Source organism: Macaca fascicularis, chromosome 2 (genome assembly GCF_037993035.2).
Source record: "Macaca fascicularis isolate 582-1 chromosome 2, T2T-MFA8v1.1".
Lineage (NCBI taxonomy): Eukaryota > Metazoa > Chordata > Mammalia > Primates > Cercopithecidae > Macaca > Macaca fascicularis.
Window position 1 is genome coordinate 4,429,701 of NC_088376.1, and position 13,279 is coordinate 4,442,979.

A 13,279-nucleotide genomic window follows, 5' to 3' on the forward strand; every position below is an offset into this window, starting at 1 on the left:
AGTTAGTAACTGTCTTATTTTTCCATTTGTTTTGTTTTTTATTATTGTTGGTTTTTGTTTGTTTGTTTTGAAATGGAGTCTTGCTCTGTTGCCCAGGCTGGAGTGCAGTGGTTTGATCTCGGCTCACTGCAACCTCTGACTCCTGGGTTCAAGCGATTCTCCTGCCTCAGCCTCCCTAGTAACTGGGATTACAGGTGCCCACCACCATGTGTGGCTAATTTTTGTATTTTTAGTGGAGACAGGTTTCACCATGTTGGCCAGGCTGATTTTGAACTGCTGGCCTCAAGTGATCCACCCACCTTGGCCTCCCAAAGTGCTGGGATTATAGGTGTGAGTCCATTTGTTTTGTTTTCATTGTATTAACTAATAATAAAGGTTCAAACTCTGCCAAAGTTCTAAATCTCCTCCGTGGTGATGTAGATGATCAGGTCTCCTATCGAATTTGTCTTTCTGCTGAAGCCTGTCCCAGGGCTGTGCCCTGTAGCAGTGTGGGCCAGCTGTCCTCCCTGTGCACTGGGCATGCAGCCTTCCTCTGGACGACCCTGCAGCCTCCTGGGGATTGCCTTCACCATCCTTCTGTGTTGGAGCTCCTGTCTCCCAGAGCCCTTGCCTTCCTCCTTCTTGGTTTACTCTCTTATTTGTGAGGAGCTCATTTTCCAGTAATGTCACCAGAAAGGGGCATGTGGCCCTGTTTTTAAAATCTGGGCATCCCTGGCATGCTCAATAAATGTTTACTGAATTAATGAAAGAGTGAAAGAAGAAAAGACAATAAGGAAACATCAGCAGAGATAGATGGCATGATCACAAACTGAGATTAAAAGGAAACAACGCATTCTGATAATCTGATGTTTAGATAACTGACCTAAGCTTTTAATTTGTGATTGACATCAGTAATAATAAAAGTTCATGAGAACGCCTGGATTTAGAGAACTTATCTTTTCAAATGGCAGTCTGGCACAAGAAAGAATATCGGCTGTGAATGAGTTATTTAAACTTGCTGTGTCTTGGCGTCTTTGTCCATAAAAATAGGGATGCTAGCTGGGCACAGTGGCTCATGCCGGTAATCCTAGCACTTTGGGAAGCCAAGGCGGGCAGATCACAAGGTCAGGAGTTTGAGACCAGCCTGGCCAACATGGTGAAACTCCGTCTCTACTAAAAATGCAAGAATTTTCTGGGCATGGTGGTGGATAACTGTAATCCCAGCTACTCAGGAGACTGAGGCAGGAGAATCGCTTGAACCCGGAGGCAGAGGTTGCAGTGAGCTGAGATTGCGCCATTGCACTCCAGCCTGGGTGACAGAGGGAGACTCTTGTCTCAAAAAAAAAAAAAAAAAAAAAAAAAAAAGAAAGAAAGAAAAAGAAACAGATAAAATAGGGATGTAATGCCTACTTATCAGGAAAACTGTTGCACTGGGTGAGAACTAAGGGTGAGTGAGTCCTTTCACAAGTCATCTTATGAAAATGGCATTTAAATAGAATCAATTATATGCAAAATAGCACAGTGCACTTGACAAATGGGATTGACTTCCCTTCTTTCTCAAGAGTGAAGGACCTCTGAATTGCCAACTGTAACAGTTATTGATTATGTTGAAAAGGGTTATAAAAAGCTTAGTTTGGGATTCAGATGTGGTAGTGTGACAGCCTTGAGATGCCCTGGTTTAATCTTGACTCTCACCGTGATTTGCTGTGCGTCCTCGGGCAAGTATCCTTCCTTTCGGAGCCTCTGGGCTTTCTTTGGGAAAATGCGGGGCTGGGTGGCTGGGGACTAAGGTCTGACTCTGTCAGGCTCTACCCTTATTCTGTGAGTTGCCCTTCCAGAACCCAACAGACTCCACCCAGCTGCTGTGAGCACAGTTTGCCTTCAAAGTAGATGCTATCTCTGTCCCTGGCACCGGCCTTCTTAAGGCCCGGGCCGGAGGTTGACATCCTGTGAGGTCGCCTGGGAAGAAACCCGCATTACATTCTTCTGCAATGTAATGCAAAACAGATCCGGCCTCGGCTCCAGCCAGCACCAGGGAAGTGGACTTCATTGTAAAAGCCACCTTGTCAGCGTCAGGCCTGGGTGATTAATGACTCTTTAATCTCACAGCAGAATACCTGACAAAATACGCCTGGGCCAAAAAGGCAGAACAAACCTAATTAGCCTAGTCGACCCACTCACAAGGTGTGGGTTGCTACGGATCCCAACAGCTTCGAAAGGACGCCTCTCTCTGCCTGTCCCTTTTAGGTCTGTGAAAGAATCAAGTGGCCACAATGGGGAAGGGACTCCATTAAAAGGAGGGGGCCGGCCAATGAATAAACATGCAGGTTACCGTGTTGGTATTTCGCTGAATGCTGTTCTGAAGTGGGGTGTTTGAGGCCTCGGAGGCCGGCGCCCCTGTATTGTGTTGGGGGAGGGACTGGCCATTTGAAGTCAAGGTGAGGACATACTGGGGCAGATGGAACCTGCTTTGTTTGTGAAAGAGTTTTTCTGCTATTTATGCTAATGAGTGGGAAACACTTCTCAAGCATTTCAGATGATTCTGTAATGAGGCCCGGCAGAATGTGCCAACATTGTTGGCCCAGGACAATTTCAAACTCCCACTCGCCACATTAGCAGCCCCTTTCTTTACAGGAAGGCCCTTGGAGGGTGAAAGAGGACAATGCGGGAAGAGTGAAAACATCACAAAGAGGGGCTTTTGTTTCGCCTTCCTTTGAACCCTCTCAAAAGCCCAGTTTCAAGGGGTGTGTTGGGCCTGCCTTTCAACGTTACTGAACCCAGAATCCCCTGTTGTTTAGCAACATAGAAAGCTGACCTTAATTGACTCCACTTCTGAGCAGGCTTTGTAAATCACTCTGCCCCGGAGTGGAATTTCCTGATGCCATCCGTGTGTGATATATAACGTTTGTACACAGGATGCCAACGTGCCAATGCAATCTACATGCCTTCACGTGTGCGCAGTGATTTACAGCTTACAGCTCACTTTTACATGCATTCTCTCACAACGACCCTACCTCTGGATTAGGAATCATTATTCCCATTTTACAGAGAAGAGAATTGAGGCTCAGAGAAGTCAGGTGGCCTGCCCAGAGTCACCCATCAAGAATGAATCAGAGCTGTGACTGGAAATTAGATTTCCCTGACTCTGTTAGGGAGAGTTGTTCCAGGGGTTGTGTTAAATAGACTGTGTAAATGTGTATTCGAGAGACATGTCTTCAGTAATGAGTTTCTTTAAAGCATCATTCTGTGGGTAAAGAAGAACATCGCTAGGTTATAATAATATTTTGGATTTCCCCTTTAATTTCTGGTCATAATAGCATTTTCTTGACAAGACTGTTTCCACTGTACTCTGGCTGTGCCCGGCGGATTTCTACTGTCCCCCCTTTCCTTCCTCATCCTCAAGTCACACAGCTACAGACACATGGCTCTCAGGTAGGGCAGTACTGGGAGTTCCATCTTCCCTCTGGGACTATGCTTCACTGAGCCTCATCCATTCTACGGATGTTGTGAGGAAGGTGCTCCACCCTGGAATTCGTCTAGAAGTTCGAATTCCAGCCTGGGGCCTGAGAGACACGTCTGTACTCTTATAGCCTCTAGACTAGGAATACTCAACGCTGACTTTGCCATGTGGCCCTGAAGTTCTGTTATAGAGGACTCTGTGCTGAGAAGGGTCATGTGCTTGGCTTAGTGCCCTTCTGTCACTGTCTTGACATTCTGATAATTTCATCTTTGAACTTCTTTTTTGTAAGTGAAGCCCAATGAGACGGTGGAGGAGAGGCGAGTCATGCCACTGCAGTTCCTCGCTATGCCATTCATACAGAGCATTCTCCATGCCCAGGAGTCCAGGAGTCCAGTGGGCCCATGATGCCCAGGAGTTCCTCGACACTCAGGGAGGTAAGCATGCTCTGCCCACACCTGAGTAAGTGGGCACCGATGGCCCTGAGAAGCCATGCACTCCTTGCAAACCAGAGCAAAAGAATACAAAAGAGCCGGGTGCAGTGGCTCATGCCTGTAATCCCACCACTTTGGGAGGGCGAGATGGGTGGATCGCCTGAGGTCAGGAGTTCGAGACCAGCCTGGCCAACATAGTGGAACCCCCATCTCTACTAAAAATACAAAAAATTAGCTGGGTGTGGTGGTGGGTGCCTGTAATCCCAGCTACTTGGGAGGCTGAGGCAGGAGAGTAGCTTGAACTTAGGAGGTGGAGGTTGCAGTGAACCGAGATCATGCCATTGCACTCCAGCCTGGGCAACAAGAACGAAACTCCGTCTCAAAAAAAAAAAAAAAAGAATACAAAAAAAGACAGTGGAGGTCTAAGAAACACAATTGACCAAAGAATCCCATCACATCCTTTCTTACTCACCTTATGTCCTTGTGTTAGCAAAACAGATCCATTAAAAATGACACAAGAAGGAAAGAGAGAGCTAGGACGATCCATAGCTCCCTGCCCTCTCATTCAGCCTCATCATAAGTCAAAGGTACAAAGGGAAATGTGTGTGTATTACCAACAGAAGTAAAAACAGCAGGGTTAGTTTTGTACAGCACTTTCACTGTTCTGGTAAGAAAAAAAATATATATATATACACACACATACATATATAGACTACAAAATAAAAATTCTGCAATTTTGGTTATTCTGCATAGGAGTTAAATGTTCTTATATTTGCATTTAAAACTGGCACTATTCAAGTTAAAGATGAATTGTAAAACTCATGCTAATAATTTAAAATGTGAATTTTTCTTTACTTAGAATGACACTAAATAGCAAATAAAATCCACAAACTATGGAGCTAACCCTGTTTCTGGCAGAAGACCTATAAAAATGAATATCATATGTTTGAAAAACATTATGTGATCTCAGATCTTACAATCAAAAGAGCCACTGTGTCAATGCCTTCCTCGAGCTTTCTTGGGTTCTGTGTGGGACTATCACATGGTGCCATATTGCTCTTTGGCAAAGGGTAGTGGGTGGAGATCACAGTGGTCCCATTAGCTATGTGATCATGAACAAGCCTCTGCCTTCTCAATCTGCAACAGAGAGGTAGCATATATCTTGTCATTTGTCAGGAGTTCCTGTAAAAGAATGCACATAAAGGTGTTTTGGAAAACATAAAATGTTGTGCATGTATAAAGTATTTTATAATTTTTATTACTATTAAAAAACTACAAAGCAGGAACCACGAACATTGCTGTCTTTATTTTCTCTGATTTGTAAATTCCTGCCAAATTTGCATAAATCTACATTCTTTTTTTCTATTAAATTTGGCAACAACCATTTAGATGGTAGTATGAAAATTCAATATATTCACAACTTTCTCTCACTTTGCAGTAATACACATCAGTGTTTTTAAAGGCTATAGGGGTTAGTCCAAAGTAATGAAGTTTTACTCTAAAGTTGTTTATGCAGTTTTCTATGATTAAACAGTTGTCAAACCTGTGTATAGAAAAAATGATAGGCTGGGAGCAGTGGCTCACGCCTATAATCCCAGCACTTTGGGAGGCCGAGGTGGGTGGATCACTTGAGGTCAGGAGTTCAAGACCAGCTTGGCCAACATGGTGAAACCCTGTCTCTACCGAAAAAAAAAAAAGAAAAAAAAAATTAGCCTGGCATGTTGGTGCACGCCTGTAGTCCCAGCTACTCAGGAGGCTGAAGTGGGAGAATCACTTGAACTCAGGAGGTGGAGGTTGCAGTGAGCCAAGATCGTGGCACTGCACTCCAGTCTGGGCAACAGAACGAGACTCCATCTCAAAAATAAAATAAAATAAGGCCGGGCGCGGTGGCTCAAGCCTGTAATCCCAGCACTTTGGGAGGCCGAGACGGGCGGATCACTAGGTCAGGAGATCGAGACCATCCTGGCTAACACGGTGAAACCCCGTCTCTACTAAAAAATACAAAAAACTAGCCGGGCGAGGTGGCGGGCGCCTGTAGTCCCAGCTACTCAGGAGGCTGAGACAGGAGAATGGCCCGAACCCGGGAGGCGGAGCTTGCAGTGAGCTGAGATCCGGCCACTGCACTCCAGCCTGGGCGACAGAGCGAGACTCCGTCTCAAAAAAAAAAATAAAAAATAAAAAAATAAAATAAAATAAAATAAAATAAAAGCCTAACAAACAGAAAAATAAACGACTTGATATAGAAGATGAGTGAGCCATAATAACATAAGGCTCTATCATAACACGGCCTACTGTCTTTATCATAAAGTTAGGTAACTTCTGGATTAAAAATATATCTCTCCAAATGGAACAGCTACTCACAGGCAAAGGCTGATGAACCTGCTGAGACTACAGTGAATGTGCTAATCTTATCCCTCCAATGCTAATATCATAAATAAATAGGTCTCTATTATATAATAAGAACCTGTAATAAATGATGGACTGACACTGCAGAATATTAATTGTAGTGGGAGGCAAACATGTTTTCCCTGTGACTTTGAGAACGTAATTTCTCTTAGCTTGGGTCTCCGTTTCCCCATCTGTACTTGGGATGGAGCGAACTGTGAACTCCAAAGGGCCTCCCAGCACCAGCATTCTTTGTTCTGATGGCTTTGATTTGACTTGGAAGCTTTAGTGCCACCTGAAGCCAGGTGATAAGGACACATGAGCACACCTGCCAGAGACAAGTTCTGTGTCCCAAAGTGATATAGCAGATCTGGGGTTTGGGATACCTGTTCCAAATCCAAATCCAACCTCTCTGTCGGGCTTATATCCTCTTTGCTAAAGGGGACTCATTATCCCAGAGTGGGAGACTCTGTGCCTGTTTCCCCATGGTTCAGAGGGCTGACCTTCACTTTCTTTCTGTGGTTGTCTAGCCATCTCCCCACCATGTCAGCACCAGCCCAGAGCCAGCACAGCAGGTGACTCCCAAGTGTTTGTTGAAGACTGACTTGTGGTTTCATAATTTATTGCTTTTTAAATTTCTCCTTCTAGACTTGCAAGCACTTTATTTATTTATTTATTTATTTATTTATTTATTTAAGAGGGAGTCTTGCTCTGACGCCCAGGCTGGAGTGCAATGATGCAATCTCAGCTCACCTGCCACCTGTCTCCCAGGTTCAAGTGATTCTTTGGCTTTAGCCTCTTGAGTAGTTGGGATTACAGGCATTTGCCACCACACCCGGCTAATTTTTGTATTTTTAGTAGAGATGGGGTTTTACCTTCTTGGCCAGACTGGTCTCGAACTCCTGACCTTAGGTAATCCACCTGCCTCAGCCTCCCACAGCGATGGGATTACAAGCGTGAGCTACCACACCCAGCTGCAAGCACTTTAAAAACAGGGCCCTCATCAAATTCATCTCTCTCAGTCGATGGCCCCTTGTTCACCGACAAGGCCCAGCACATAGTGGGAGCTCAATAGATGGGAATACACATGTTCTGAGTAAGCTGGAATGATGCCAATACCCATTTTGCTAAGATGGGTATTCTTGCTCATGAGGAATCCCAGAGGCCGCCCTAGATCAATCTCAGTATATGCCCTCTGCCCATCGGTGAGAGGAACAAGGATGCAACTTGTGCTGTCTGGGGAAGGCGACGACAATAGCTGGAAACTGTCAAGTCCCAGAAACTCTTCTCAGTCTTGGCTGAAGGCAACACCTTTCATGACCTCAGGCTTTTCTTGCTTTGCAGTCTTTTTAAAATGGCATTTGGGGCCGGGCGCAGTGGCTCACGCCTGTAATCCCAGCTCTTTGGGAGGCCGAGGCGGGTAGATCACGAGGTCAGGAGATTGACACCATCCTGGCCAACATGATGAAACCCTGTCTCTTCTAAAAATACAAAAAATTAGCCGGACATGGTGGTGGGCGCCTGTAGTCCCAGCTACTCGGGAGGCTGAGGCAGGGGAATAGCTTGAATCCAGGAGGTGGAGGTTGCAGTAAGCCGAGACAGCGCCACTGCACTCCAGCCTGGTGACAGAGCAAGACTCCGTCTCAAAAAAAAAAAAAAAAAAAAAAGGCATTTGGAATATACTCTAATCCTATGACTCAGAAATGAATAATATTATGAGACTGTTCATAGCAGCTATATTCCTAATATCCTCAAACTGGAAACAACTTAAATACGCATCAGCAGGAAAATGAGTGGACGAACTGTGTTACAGCTCTCCTAGGGAATGCTACTCAGCAATAAAAATGAGCAAACAATGTGGATGAATCTCAAAAGCATCATCTAAATAAAAGGAACCAGACACAAAAGAGTACATTCTCCCATTTAAAGGTAGTTCTAAAAACAGACAAAACTAATTGAGAGTGATAGAAATCAGAACAGCGACTGCCAGCTAGGTCCAGTGGCTCATCTCTGGAATCTCAGCACTTTGGAAGGCTGAGATGGGAGGATTGCTTAAGGCCAACAGTTAGAGACTCCATCTCTACAAAAAATACCAACAAACTAGGTGGTGTGGTGGTACACACCTATAGTCCTAGCTACTTTGGAGGCTGAGGCAGGAGGATCACTTGACCCCAGGAATTCCAGGTTACAGTGAGCTATGATCCTCATATTGCACTTCAGCCTGGGGAACAGAGTGAGAATCTGTCTCTTAAAAAAAAGAGCAATAATTGCCTAGGAGGTTGAGTGGGATATGATGGGCTGACTGGAAGGGGGCACAAGGGAACTTTCAAGGGTAGCAGAAATTTTCTATATCTTGACTTGGGTGGTGGACACAAAACTTATTGTTTGTTAAATTAACCCTCAAATTTAAAAAACCCACAGTATTTGGAGCTGAGGTTTACCAGCCTCTCAATGGCCGGCTGTCTCCTGGATCAGACACCAGGAGAGGCAGCTGTGATTCGTGCACCTGTGGCCACACTACTGATTTCCTCACATCCGCAGGGGCGGCCCCAGCACGTGGCCCACTTTTCATCCAGGCACTTTGCTGGCACTTGGTGAACGCTGGTCTCTCCCTGGGCTCTGTCCCGGGACCCACAGCAAACTCTCATCCTTCTTCCCGTTGGCACTTCTTCAGCTCCCAAGTCCTCTCTGTGTTTTCTTTTCTCCAGATAAATCCCTGGGTTTTCCATCCAGGCTTCACTGGATGTGGTTTCCAAACCCTTCTTCCTTGTAGTTTCTCTCCCCTGGATATGCTCCAGTTGCCCAGGGCCCATTTCAAGGATTTCTTGAACACTTTTGCTGATGAACTTGACTTCTACCTTCAAAGCGATTTTAAACGGAGGAGGTAGACTGTGAGCCTTTGTCTAGCCCATCAGATTAAATTTTATTTTTTCAAATAGTGAAGAGACATGAAAATGTAGTGGGAATTCCACAAAGGCCCCTGCAAATGACTGACATACATTTGGGCAGACAACGTCTTTGTGCAGTGCCAGGGGGCTGATGCGTTAATAGATATAATTTGTAGGCTCCCAAGGAGAGGTTAAAGAGGAGAGCACAGGTTCCTTTGAGTCGACTTGGTGCTCCCGTGTCATCTGTCCCCAGACTTAATCAAGTTATCATATCAACCCAGTGTTTCCTGGACCCCAGCTCTCTGTCTGAATGAGGAAAAAATTTGCAGACAAATTTCTAGCAGCAGGAAGTTGGTGCTCTCCTGCGAGGCTGGATAAAAACTATGTGTAACCTCTCAAGGCCTCCCTCCCGCTCCTGCTGGGAGTTCAGTTCAAGTGGTTCCCTTATTTGATTACGCCTCTCAGGCCTTCTCTGGTGTAGGTATCCAATTCACTGCCATGCCCACCGGCTCCCCACAAGGCAGCAAACATTAGAGTCACTCTTTTGTGAAATTATGGGGAGGCTGAGTGGGCCAAGCACTTGTGTGTGTGCGCGCATATGTGTGTGCATGTACGCCTCTCTTTATACACATCTGTGTGTCTCTCTTTATACACATCTGTGTGTGAGGAGACACACAGATGTGTATAAAGAGAGGAATGCCGTCTGTCAGCAAATGTGGCATTGATTTATAATCACTTCCTTTAGTCACAGAATAACTGAGTGGCATCTTTAAATTCTCACGATTAAAAAAAAAGAGACAGTGAAAAAAAATCCTAAGTGCTAAATATCTAAGTATTATGCATTATTATTCTTAAGAGCTTGCAAAAGCCTTATAGCATGTATGATTTATAATTAATGGACCTAATTCTTTGAATACAGGTTTCTTCCTTCCATGACTATATAATTCAAGTTATACTGCTAAATATTTTATAATGAGAGTACAAATTATGATGGCCTTTGTAACTGTTTTCATGGGAGCATTTATTATTGGGCTGATGTTGATGGGTTAGTAGATTTGTGCATATTCGTCTCTCTTATTCATTACTTTATGAGTGGACAAGAAGTGTGGGAATGCGTGCTGTGAACATGTGGCCACTCTAGATTTTTCTCAAAAATATAAAAAGCATACATTTGTTTCCCAGCACAATCACAAAAAGAAAGAAAGAAAGAAAGAAAAAAAAGGTAAAAAATCTTTGCAAGGCAATGTTTTGTATTCATTTTCTGGCAATGTCAACGTAATCGAGGAAAATAATAGCAACGCGTGTTTTTCATCTGCAGGTGCGGAAGACGTACTTAAAACCTGAGAGTCCAGAATAGGAGAGGCGCTTTCAGATCAGCCCGAGTCTTCCGCAGCGCGCAGGAGCTAGTGGTGCTGCAAAGAATGAAATTGGACTTGTCCAGGCGAGTTTCGGACAGTGCTGGGCTGGTAAGAAACGGAGTCACCATTCATCTATTCATTCCCAGAAAAGAAGGGAAATACACCCTCCCCAACTCAAGATGCCCATTGATTTATCCCCTTTAGCTGGCAAGACACTCCAGCCCCAGTGTCTTCGGGCTCGTGAGCGTTTTTGTTGAGAGAAGAGCGTCCCTCCCAGGTTCCCACCGGGGCTTGGAAGTCAGGGGAGCCGGGAGGGGCGGCGGGGGCCGGGGCAAGAAGCGGGGCGGCTTCTATTTGGCGCCATAAAGGGCTGCACAATGTCTGCTGGAATTTCAACAGTTAAAGAGACCCCTCTGCACAAAGGGGCGCCCCGGCTGCAATCGGGAAATAAATTTGATTTTCTGAATTCTGTGGCAGCTGGTGACAAAGGGCCAGGTAGCGCCGCGGCGGGGGGTGATCCTTGCAGAAGGCGGCGCGCGGCGGGGCGTGCGGGCCGGGGGCACAAAGGCAGGCCCGGGCCAGGGGGCTCCGCGCAGCCGCTCGTCTGCGCCCGGGGCCGGGGCGGCCGCTGTGGGCGGCTGGGGCAGAGACACGCCCGCGCCGGAGCCCCCGAGCCTCCGAGACCCCGGGCCCGGGCCGCGTCTCGGGCTTTCCCGGCCCGGCCTTCGGCTCCAGCGCCGCCCCCGCGGCCGCCCTCGCTGCCGCCCTCGCTGCTCACGGCCCTGAGGCCAGGAGACCGCCCCACACTTGGCCGTGTCCCGAACCTGGGACTCCAGGGGCCTCCTGCTGGGGCCGCGCACACCGGACTTTCAGAGCTGAAATCACTTCATCAAGAAATGCCAGTGAACCCTTGCCCAGCTCCGCCTCTTGCTGGTCACCAGGGATGCCCCTCGCTGTGAAGTTGACCCAAATCCCCCCGGCTCAATGAACCCAGTGTGCCCCCTTGCCTTTGTTTATCGGGTGACATTTTGTCATTTAATACGTCTTACATGCCTGTCCTTTAAGTTCTTCTTCTGCAGAGGGGGATGGTCCTTTAATGACAAAGCAGGTGTTGGGGGGACGGGATGCCCGGGGGAAATGACACTACCTGCTTGGTCTCTAAGGGCAGGAATTCATCATTCAAAAGCACTGGGCGCTGCCCTCCTCACTCCCCAGCCCTGCTCTGATCTCCCGGGTGTCTTCGCCGCCTCTGGCTCCAAAATCGGCAGCTGCACCAGCACCCATCAAACTCTCCGGTAAGGGGAAGTGACAGCTCACCAGTAGCCCGGAAGACCCCTGTGGGCAGAAGCATGGACTTACTCTTCCTCACGCAGATGCGGCTGAACCAGATTTCCTTGGCACCACTCTGGAACTTTCCACAGCCACCACCTCAGACACTAGCCAGACTTTAGGTCCTTTCCTTTCATGTCTAAAATGAGACAGTTCACAATGTTGATTTTATTTGTAGGATGTCAGGATTCCAGAAAAGCAGACTTGGAAAGCAACAAAATGTTAACATGCAGCTCACTGAGGCCCTTATACTTGGTCTGGGCACCTCTGTATGTAAAAAGAAGTCCAATATCTTTGCTGGTTGTAGGTGGCCATATGTTTCAGCACAGAAATCGGGCTCCCCTTGCTAGACTAATTTTTCCTCAGGCTTCATTCATTCATATTCTTCTGCTTGATCCTGACTATCAGGACCAACAGTACCAAATAACACCAAAGCCTCTTGCCTCCTGTCCTCAGAATATTCTGTCTCAGAGGCATCCGCTTCCCTGCTGGAGCCATTTCATTTCAGGCTGATCCTTAATTAAATTCAGCGAGATGCAGGACCAGTGTGTGTGAACGACAACTTGTGTGTGTGAGCGTGGACCTGTGTGTGTGTGAACGTGGACCTGTGTGAGTGTGGACTTGTGTGTGTGAACATGGACCTGTGTGTGTGAGTGTGGATCTGTGTCTGTGAGTGTGGATCCATGTGTGTGAGTGTGGACCTGTGTGTGTAAGTGTGGATTTGTGTGTGTGAGTGTGGGCCTGTGTGTGAGCATGGATCTGTGTACGTGGACCTGTGTGTGTGAGTGCGGATCTGTGTGTGAACGTGGACCTATGTGTGAGTGTGGACTTGTGTGTGTGAGTGTGGATCTGTGTGTGTGTGAGAGTGGATCTGTGTCTGTGAGTGTGGACCTGTGTGTGTGAGTGTGGATCTGTGTGTGAGTGTGGGCCTGTGTGTGTGTGTGGCTCTGTGTGTGTGAACGTGGACCTCTGTGTGTGTGGGGGGGGGGGGCGGTGCGTGTGAGTGTGGATCTGTGTGTGTGAGTGTGGCTCTGTGTGTGTGGATCTGTGTGTGTGAGTGTGGGCCTGTGTGTGTGTGAGTGTGGATCTGTGTGTGTGAGTGTGAATGTGTGTGTGTGTGTATCTGTGTGTGTGAGTGTGGGCCTGTGTGTGTGTGAGTGTGGATCTGTATGTGTGTGAATGTGTGTGTGTGTGTATCTGTGTGTGTGAGTGTGGGCCTGTGTGTGTGTGAGTGTGGATCTGTGTGTGTGAGTGTGAATATGTGTGTGTGTGTATCTGTGTGTGTGAATGTGGGCCTGTGTGTGTGTGAGTGTGTATCTGTGTGTGTGAGTGTGGTTGTATGTGTGTGAACGTGGACCTGTATGTGTGAGTGTGGACCTGTGTGTGTGAACGTGGATCTGTGTGTGTGAACGTGGTGTTTACAATCAGCAGGAAGAAGCCTGGAAATGA

At 46.9% G+C, this 13,279-nt stretch overlaps 1 long non-coding RNA gene across 1 annotated transcript; it reads left to right on the top strand.

Moving 5' to 3' along the window:
• Nucleotides 1-1,268: 1,268 nt before the first annotated feature.
• On the top strand, nucleotides 1,269-10,965 carry LOC135969588 (uncharacterized). Its single transcript, XR_010584852.1, has 2 exons — nucleotides 1,269-3,873; nucleotides 10,462-10,965. It is a non-coding gene; the product is annotated as an uncharacterized lncRNA (long non-coding RNA).
• The last annotated feature ends 2,314 nt before the right edge of the window (nucleotides 10,966-13,279 follow it).